Below are 8,661 nucleotides of genomic sequence, written 5' to 3'. Positions count from 1 at the left end.
CATATGTTCAAATTACTTCCATTCTCCACTCCAAATCTTTGTGATATTTTTTATTACCTAAATATTTATTCTACTTTCTTATCACATGTATAGTTTCCAAAGAGAAGTCTGCTGTCCTCCTTATCTTTGTTTCTCTGTTTATATTCCCCAATTCCCCTGTGGTATGTCTACATTTACCTCTATGTCACTGACTTGAAGAAATTTAATTCTGATGTGCAGAGAGGAGTCTACCATCAGGGATACTAGAAAAAAGGCTGTGTTCATGTGACCTGGAAGGCCACAATCGTGAAGCAGAAATGAGATAAATGCTGTCAGGGATGATTTGGGGTAAGAGCTGGATAAGAAGAAGAAGGAAAAGGAAAACCAAAGGGAAAGAGAGAAGACTTTTCTGATCGGCACATATTAACTATACAGAATGGAGGGCTTCATTGTAGCATATTTGTGCATGTATAAAACCATAATTTGATCAATTTCCCCCTTTTCCCTCCTTCCTGAGCCCCTTGCTGTAGCCCACTGGCCTCCCCTGCCTTCTAACTTTATAGAGTCCCCTTCTTCCTGTTTTCTTTTTCTGACTTCCACGTATGTGAGAAAACATACAGTAATTTTCTGAGTTTGACCTAATTCACTCAAAATTATAAAATTAGAGTTTACAGTTCCATTTTTCTGCAAAATAATATAACTTCATTTTTCTTTATGAAACTCCATTGTATATCTACACAACCTTTTCTTTATCCATTTGTCTGATTCCATAACTTGGCTATTGTGAATTGTGCTGCAATAAACATGGTGTGCATGTGTCTCTTAAATATGCTGACTTTAATTCTTTTGGATAAATAGCAAGGAAGGGTATAGCTGGATCATATGGTAGATCTATTTTAGCTTTTCAAGGAGCATCCATACTGCTTTCAATAAAATGGCTATACTAATTTATATTCCCACCAACAGCATATGAGTTCCTTTTCCCCCCTCACCAGAATTTAGTGTTCTTTGTATTCTTGATGTTTGCCATTGGAACTAGAGTGAGATGGACTCTCGGTGGAGTTTTGATTTGCATTTCCCTGATGGCTAAAGATGTTGAACATTTTTTCCATACATTTGTTGGCCATTTGTACAACCTCTTTTGAGAAGTATCTATTCAATTCATTTTCTCATTTATTGATCAGTTTATTTGTTTCTATTGTTGAGTTTTTTGAGCTCTTTATATATTCTGGATATCAGTCACTGTTGGAAGAACAGCTGGCAAATGTTTTTTTCTCCTATTCAAACCATTCAAAAGATGATGTTTCAGTTTTCTGTAAATATCAGAAGTACAACTGAAAAGATAACCATAAAGCAAGTTGTATTTTCATTTTACATAGATAATTAATTTTAATAATCAGTGTGATAATAATACATTAAGATCTTGATATACAAAACCTTTAAGAAGAAAATAAGTCAGCTTTACTGGTTTGCAAATATTTCCTTCCCCAGAGGCTGTGGATTACACCAACTTATCCCTTGAACTCTTCTCTGGGAACCCATCAATCTATAGGACAATACACCTGGAAACACATTTCCTGAAGTACTAATGGCTGGGGTTGATTACAAGAGAGCCAGAGCACAGGTGTCATGCTCCAAAGACAGGACTTTCATTCCATCCCTGCTACTTTCTGTTTGAGCCTGAGAAAGTCACTTAGCATTGAAACCTTAGTTCCTTCAACTATGGAATGAATGAAGCAACATTCATTACTTTTAGGAAAAGAACTTCTGTTCCTGACTTATCAGCATATTACAAGGATCAGATACCATACTTGTGAAAATACTTTCTCAAGCCTAGAGGACTATCTAGGTCTTGAATTTGCTTTTGTCAGAGAAATTAACAACGTGGTTTGAAGGGAAGGTCAGAGTTCATTAACGTATTGGTGGAAACAAGTTTGCAAGTAGCACAGTGTGATTTTGGTGGGGATGAGATAGTAGGTGGACTCCAGAATTTTAGATACCGTGGAATAGCAGCTGGTGGGAGACGGCAGGGAGAGGGAACTAAAAAGATGTCCGAATTTATAACCTGCAACAGCTCTGTAACAAAAATAAAATCAGAAAAATTAAATCAGTACTAGAAAGGATTGGGTCCAGCTGCCACTGTCAGATGGTGACCCACATGAGCCGCTCCACACATGGGCAGGGCTCCGAATTGCCAAGGCCACGGTCACCCATTTCTGGGAAGAGTAGAGGAGCAATGTAGGCCAGGAGAAATCACTGTCCTTACGAGGCTTGATTTATTCCCACTTCCCAAGTTGTGGTTGGAGATTGGTCGCTATGCAACCCACACACAGAAAAGAGCAATCTTTTCTACCATCAGGAGATGGAACTGCTTTCCCAGGCTGTCAGTACTGTTGCTATGGGAGACGCTGTGTTTACAAGTTTGACCCCTAGTGGAAATATGAGGCATAAGACCAGCATAAGCTGACGGCCTGGAGTTAGGACCCAGACCCCCTTGAATCCGCAAAGGCATGTCTGTTGTTTACCGAAAGAGCTCTCGGAAGCTGTTGGAGACTGATTTTCCTGCCATTCATGCTTAAAACTTTCTGCAAGTCTGTTTCAAGATAAGCTCACCCTTTACTAGAGTTGCCAAGTCAGAACTTCCCTCAATCCCTCTACAAAGTCCAGTGACATCCACTTGCCATCTGATTCCTGTCAAAGCATGGTGTTCCCCAGTCAGAAGGACCAGGGTTAGGAGAGCTCTTAAAGCCCACCCACTCCTTCCTTGGCAAGCTTCATGTTCTCTGGGCCAAACACTATCCCATGCATATATTAACTAATTTAATCCTTCCAATGACATTCGTTGATCTCACACCAAACTCTTGCCAAACGTAAGACCCTATGGTTGCCATAAAATAGTTCCCTCAGGAAACTCAGAGAAAATCAGGCGAGGTGGACACATAACACAGTATTTTATATTCTTTTAAATTTTAAAGCAGTGATTATGTAAAGAGGAATACAGCAGCCTGGAGGAAGGATCCCCCATCCAGGAAGTAGGGGCACGGGAGCTGCCAGGGACAGTCTACTGAAGGCGTCACCTGAGTGCTAAGCTCAAAAATGAGCCAGCAGCGTGGAGCGGGGCTGTGAGGTGGCCAGGAGGACATTCCAAGCAGAAGGGAGAGGACGGGAAACAAATGCACGGAAGCAACGAGCCCCTGGAGACGTGCAGACCTGCAGAGACGCAAAGACAGAGACGAGAGACGCTAAGACAGCCGCGGAAGGAGCGGGGCAGGGCCGGTGCAGCCGGGTCGCAGTTCACGGGAGGGTTCTGACGGGAGGTAGGGCCCGACCTCCGTGGGTTGTATTTCACGGAGTCCATCTCGCGGAAGAGGTGGGGACGGCGCGGGGTTGAGACCGACCCCCAGTCGGGGTGCTGCGGAGCTCTGAACTCGGCACAGGAAGTGTCACAGTGAGGGCCCCGTGACAAGCCACCTGGAGAGTGAATCAGCTCCACCCAGGAAATGCTCTTTCTCCAACCTCCACTGAACTTGAACAGCGTCCTCCTTTGTTCTCCTCCTAGGGAGCCATGTTTAACCCATTTCCCATTAAAAGCTAAAGGGCCATTAAAAGCCAAGGTCAGACTTCTCTTCCTGCCCCGTCTTGGCCACTGACTGGCCATGAGTCCTTAGAGCCAGCTCCCGGTTCCGCACCCACAACTGGATTGGAATAGATGGTCTTGGCTCTGTTCCACCAGGAAATGTCCAGGAAGTCAACGCTGTTTTGTTTTGTTTTTTGTCTTCAAAGATACAAAAGTACCACTTGGCATCTTCCCTCCTAGTGTTCACGAGTAGGACAAGAAAGTGAATATGTGTGATCATTAAATTTCACAGGTCTGCAGCGTGAACTGGGTGCATTAAACACACATATGGCGCCTACTAAACAGCACATAAAGCATTTGTGTGTGCTAAACTAACTGCCCAGGACGCCCTGATGTGCCAACTTAGTGAGTCAGGTTTAGTTTTCTTAACTTTAATTTTTTACTTGAATTCTTTACTTGAATAATTCTCTGATTGGATACGTAATAATGAAGAAGGTGAAAACTGGCTAAAGGTTTTAGTTAAGAAAACAATACAAAACTTTTCACTAAAATGCTACTAACATTTAAGTTGTCGATAATGACTGTTTGAAACGTTCTACTAGGTGGAAAGCAAGAGGTCAAAGCTAACGTGACAGCGTGTCCTGGGTACGTTTCTAATAGTATTACAAGTTTGGTGGCTGGCAGTAAGTTGGCATGCCCACCGCTTTGCTGAGACCCAGTCTTCATGCCAGGACTGCTTAAGCCAATCAAAGGTCATCCTTCACGTTCAAGTGTAAACAATCCCCGGCTCAGGCCCGGTTGCTCTTTCTCTTGAAGAGGTTTGAAGAGCGGCTCTAATTGCTTGACCCAGAAACCAGCCACGTACAGCAGTTCGCTCTGACAGTCTTTGGACTTCCTCTTGCCGGCCTCCTGCTCGGTTTGTCGGATCCACCCCCATCATCAAAGCGACAGAACAAGATGCAGCTTGGGCCGGGGCGTGATGTCTGGAGTCTGAGCTCCTCTCACGAAGGAGACCCAGAGCACATCTGTCATCCGTCGGTCGGTCTCACGTGCAGACATCTGTTGTGCTCTGGGCTGTCCACCCAGTCGGCAGCCGTGTCCCTTGAACTGCAGGGATGTATGGAGCCCATGTCGGTGGAAACGTGCACCAGCAATGAGGGGCGTTCTCTGTGAGGAACCGTGATGGGAACGAGAACTCACACGGTCCTGGAGGTGTGCACGCTGCCCTGGCCAGCAGGAGAGGCAGGGAAAATGCCAGCCTAGGAGGCAGCATGCTGGCCATGAGCATCCGAGGGCTGCTTCCAGGAGAGGCGATCTTCATGCTGCTGTTGGCTGGGAGGGAGCTGGGAGACCCCTGGAAACCCTTGGGTCCCTGCAAAGCTTGTCCAGGGCTGGTAGGGACCTTGGCTATCGGTCCCTTCCATCCCTTTAAAGTGACATGACAACACATCCCTGTCTCCAGTCTGAAACTGACCACTTGGGTCATCACTTTCAGTTGGTAGGACAAGAGCAGACTGCAGTGGTTCTGTGTTTGGTGGGGCAGGGTGGCAACCTGGAGCTGAAAACAGGGGCCACTGAGACAGATGCAGCCTGAGAAGGTCCCTAGGGCATTGCTGCCATGTACAGGGCCTCCCAAGTGGACGGCCTGCATCCAGGGACAAGGGAGAGCCACAGGGTGCAGAATGAGATTATCAGGACGCTGTGTTTACATTGGCTTACGTTTGGTTTCTGTTTTGTGTATTTTGTAAAATATATATTGTTACAATTGTATAAGTACTATAATAAACATGTATATTAATCAGGGGACAACTTAAAACACTTTCACTACTCGGGGTGCATAATCAAGGACATTTCCTGCTCCTGAGGCTGCGGCTCAGGCCAGAGCAGCCTCAGGAGGAGGCTTCTGGAAGAGGCCTGTCGGTGCCTCACATTCCGAAGTTCTGGGGTCCAGGCAACTTTTATTGTCATCGGTCATCTCTGCGAGAGCCTAGCTATACCTACAGGTGGCCGTAAGCTGCTGCTGTTTCCATAGAAGCTCTCTCCAGAGGAAGATTTAACTTAAAAATATTATAAAAGAAGATACAATTTATCCGAGGCTCTTATCTGGTTGCATCAGCATCAGGATTTTGCAGGGGCAAGAAGAGTGATTAGCTACCGAAAGATGCAGTATTCCCTGGGTCATTTTAAGGGGATTTATTTTATCTGTCTGTGCTGTACATATAAAATCTGGAATGAAATGGGAGTGTGTGTGTGTGTGTGTGTGTGTGTGTTATTCAGTATATATTTAGTACATATATAGTAGCATATATAGTATTTGGTAGTCTAGGGAGTGGGAAAAGAATAAACAAAACAAAGCAGAACCACCCAAAGCACAGAAGTACAAGTCCCCCATAAATAGGTGCTATTATTGATAGAAGTAATTCTCAAGACATCTATTTTGGAAAATGACTAAAATAGAGTAATGTTTCAACGGAATTCTTTTCCAATTATCTGCACTCCAAATGGTTCTAACGCTGTGTCCTTGAATCCTGAGAAACTGCCCCAAAGGCCTCCTTGGGTTACCAGTGCAGAGAGTCCCAAAGGTAAACATGTTCTAATCAATGCCTTTGTTTAAAACTGGAAAGGGATTCAGAGGAATATGGAAAAAAGCATTGTGATTGTAACAGGGTGATAGAATTATACATATTTTTCCCTTAGTATTTTCCTTTGAATGTGGCATCATGATAGTCTGACCAAATAAAACAGTAAGTACAACTGAAGCCTTTGAGGCACAGCTTGTGCTGTTTTGGGGGTCAGTATCGAATGTGAATTTATTCCCCGTGGAGGTCACTGTGTATACTCCATGTAAACCTCCTTCCAAGGTCACTGTATGTGTCCCACCTGGCTTTGGGGGAATACCCAGATCCCTTGTTCTTCTTGTTTACTGAAATTTCTCCTGGGAATGAAACCAGATACTGCTGGTGGTGGAAGTAGGCCAAGTCACCACCTCTTCTCTTCAGTAAGTGAGCTAAGCCCGCCTGTTTGCAAGGAGCCGCTGGTCTGTGGGAGACACAGGACTACCTCGGAGGCTCTGAAAGCTCTCCTGGGACTGTCACTCAGCATCTTGGATGTCAATAGATGCCTCAAACCCAGCGTGTCAGAGAGGGATGTCCAATCTGTCCCCCTCCCTGCCCCAGAGTCTATGGTATGCATGGCCTCCCGCATCCACCCTCCCAGCAAAGTGGACCAAAACCTTGGAGGAGTCTTCTTTGTCCCTAACACTCACGTAGCATCGGGTAGCCTTGAGAATGCAATGCCAAAGCATCCAGACCCTGACGCCGTCTTCCCACCTCGCGGCTCCTGCACCCAAGCCTCCCTCAGCAGCTGCCTGGTGCACTGCAGTTGCCTCCTGTGGGTCCCGGCTGTGCCTACCTGGGCTCTGTGCTGTCTCTACTGAGCAAAGGCAGTCATGCCTTAAAACTGTCAATCAGACCTGGCCCCTCCCTCTATGGGGAGGACACTGGCTTCCCTTCCCCAGAGCGAAAGTTCCGTGATTAGCCCTATCCCTTCTCTCCAGCATCTGGAGTCTTTAACCTTCTTTGGCAGAATCTCACTTTTATTTCTAAATTGTTACAGCTGCTGACTGAACTAACCCTTTCAAAACTTGGCTATAATCATTCGTAGCTGTAAATTCACTGCATTTGTAAAATTTGTAAAATAGCTCCTGGTTTTGCCAGATACCATAATCTTCTCCAGATAAACTTATATAACAGGTCCCAGTGTCTTGTTTTAACGATTCCAGTATAGAAATTTTTTGATTTACTGATGTAGTAATCATGCTTATTTTTCTATATAGAGGAGTACCCTGTTTAAAAATAAATAAATAAATAAATAAAAGAAATCCTAGGTACCAAAGAAATAAATCAACTGAGAGGAGAATATTTGTTTTATACAAAAATCACCTAGAGCCAGGCACAGTGGCTCACACCTATAATCCCAAAGGCTCAGGAGGCTCAGACAGGAGGATCACAAGTTCGAGGCCAGATTCAGCAATTTAGCAAGACCCTAAGGAACGTAGCAAAACCCTGTCTCAAAATAAAAAATAATAAGGGTTGGGGATGTGCCTCAGTGGTAAAGCACCAGGGGTTCAATCCTCTGTACCAAAAAAACGAAAAATAAACAAACAAAAGAAACTCTGGAGCTATTCTAGAAACATAGCTTCCTTCACGCTATGGATTGGAAAAAGTCAAAGTCATGATCCTCTAATGGATGCCCCCTTTGGTTCTGCGGGTTTTCTACCATCTTCACATTTTTCATTATGTATTAATTTCCTTTCTCCTTCCCAATAACGCCAGTGTGGCAACAATAGAAAGCTTTACCTTTCCCGTCACCTGAGACACGGAATCATTTTCAGCTCAGGGAGCTGACGGAACTCACTGTTCCCACTTCCCTTTGCCAGGAGAAGCAGGCTGGGTTCTTCCCTTTGTCCACATGATCCAGGGACGGGCAGGAGCTTTGGAATCCAGGTCTGAGCGCTGGCTCTGAGGGGGTGCAAGCTAGATTGCTGTGCAGTATGTGAAGGGCCGGGGGAAGTTCCCCAGGTTCAAATCCAAGGCCACCCTCACCCTCAGGGGCCCTCGAGGCTCTGAAGAGATGCAGATGAAGGTCTGAGCTCCAGCTCTGCTGGTGATTACTGACCGGCCACACGGTGCTGGTTCCAATGTGAGTTTCTCCAGAGTCTGATCCTCACAAAAACCCTGGAAGGGGATGTCGTTTCTTTATATCCATGAAGACAGAGGTGGCCATCAACCACTGGTGGCAGAATTAGACTTGGAGCCAGATCCTCCAGCCCGAGCCCAGAGTTTCTAGGCCTCCTGCCACGTTCTCACTCACAAACCACCACTGCAGGTGGGCTCTCCAGGTCTTGGAAGCCACCCAAGCAAAGCTCCCCAGCAGTTTGTTGTTAGCTGCAGTTACTGCAGGTAATTTTATTAGCCAGTAACCTCAGGGGCCACTTGCACCAGACCGGGAGGTTCTTAAGGCAAGCCCTGTATAGCAGGAGCCCTGATACCAAAAAACACCTGCCCATCTCAGCACTTGAAGTTCCCAAGCGCTGTCTGACCGTC

The sequence above is a fragment of the Sciurus carolinensis genome, chromosome 12, assembly GCF_902686445.1.
Source record: "Sciurus carolinensis chromosome 12, mSciCar1.2, whole genome shotgun sequence".
Lineage (NCBI taxonomy): Eukaryota > Metazoa > Chordata > Mammalia > Rodentia > Sciuridae > Sciurus > Sciurus carolinensis.
The sequence above is the reverse complement of the archived record's forward strand: the minus strand, read 5'-3'. Positions refer to the sequence as shown.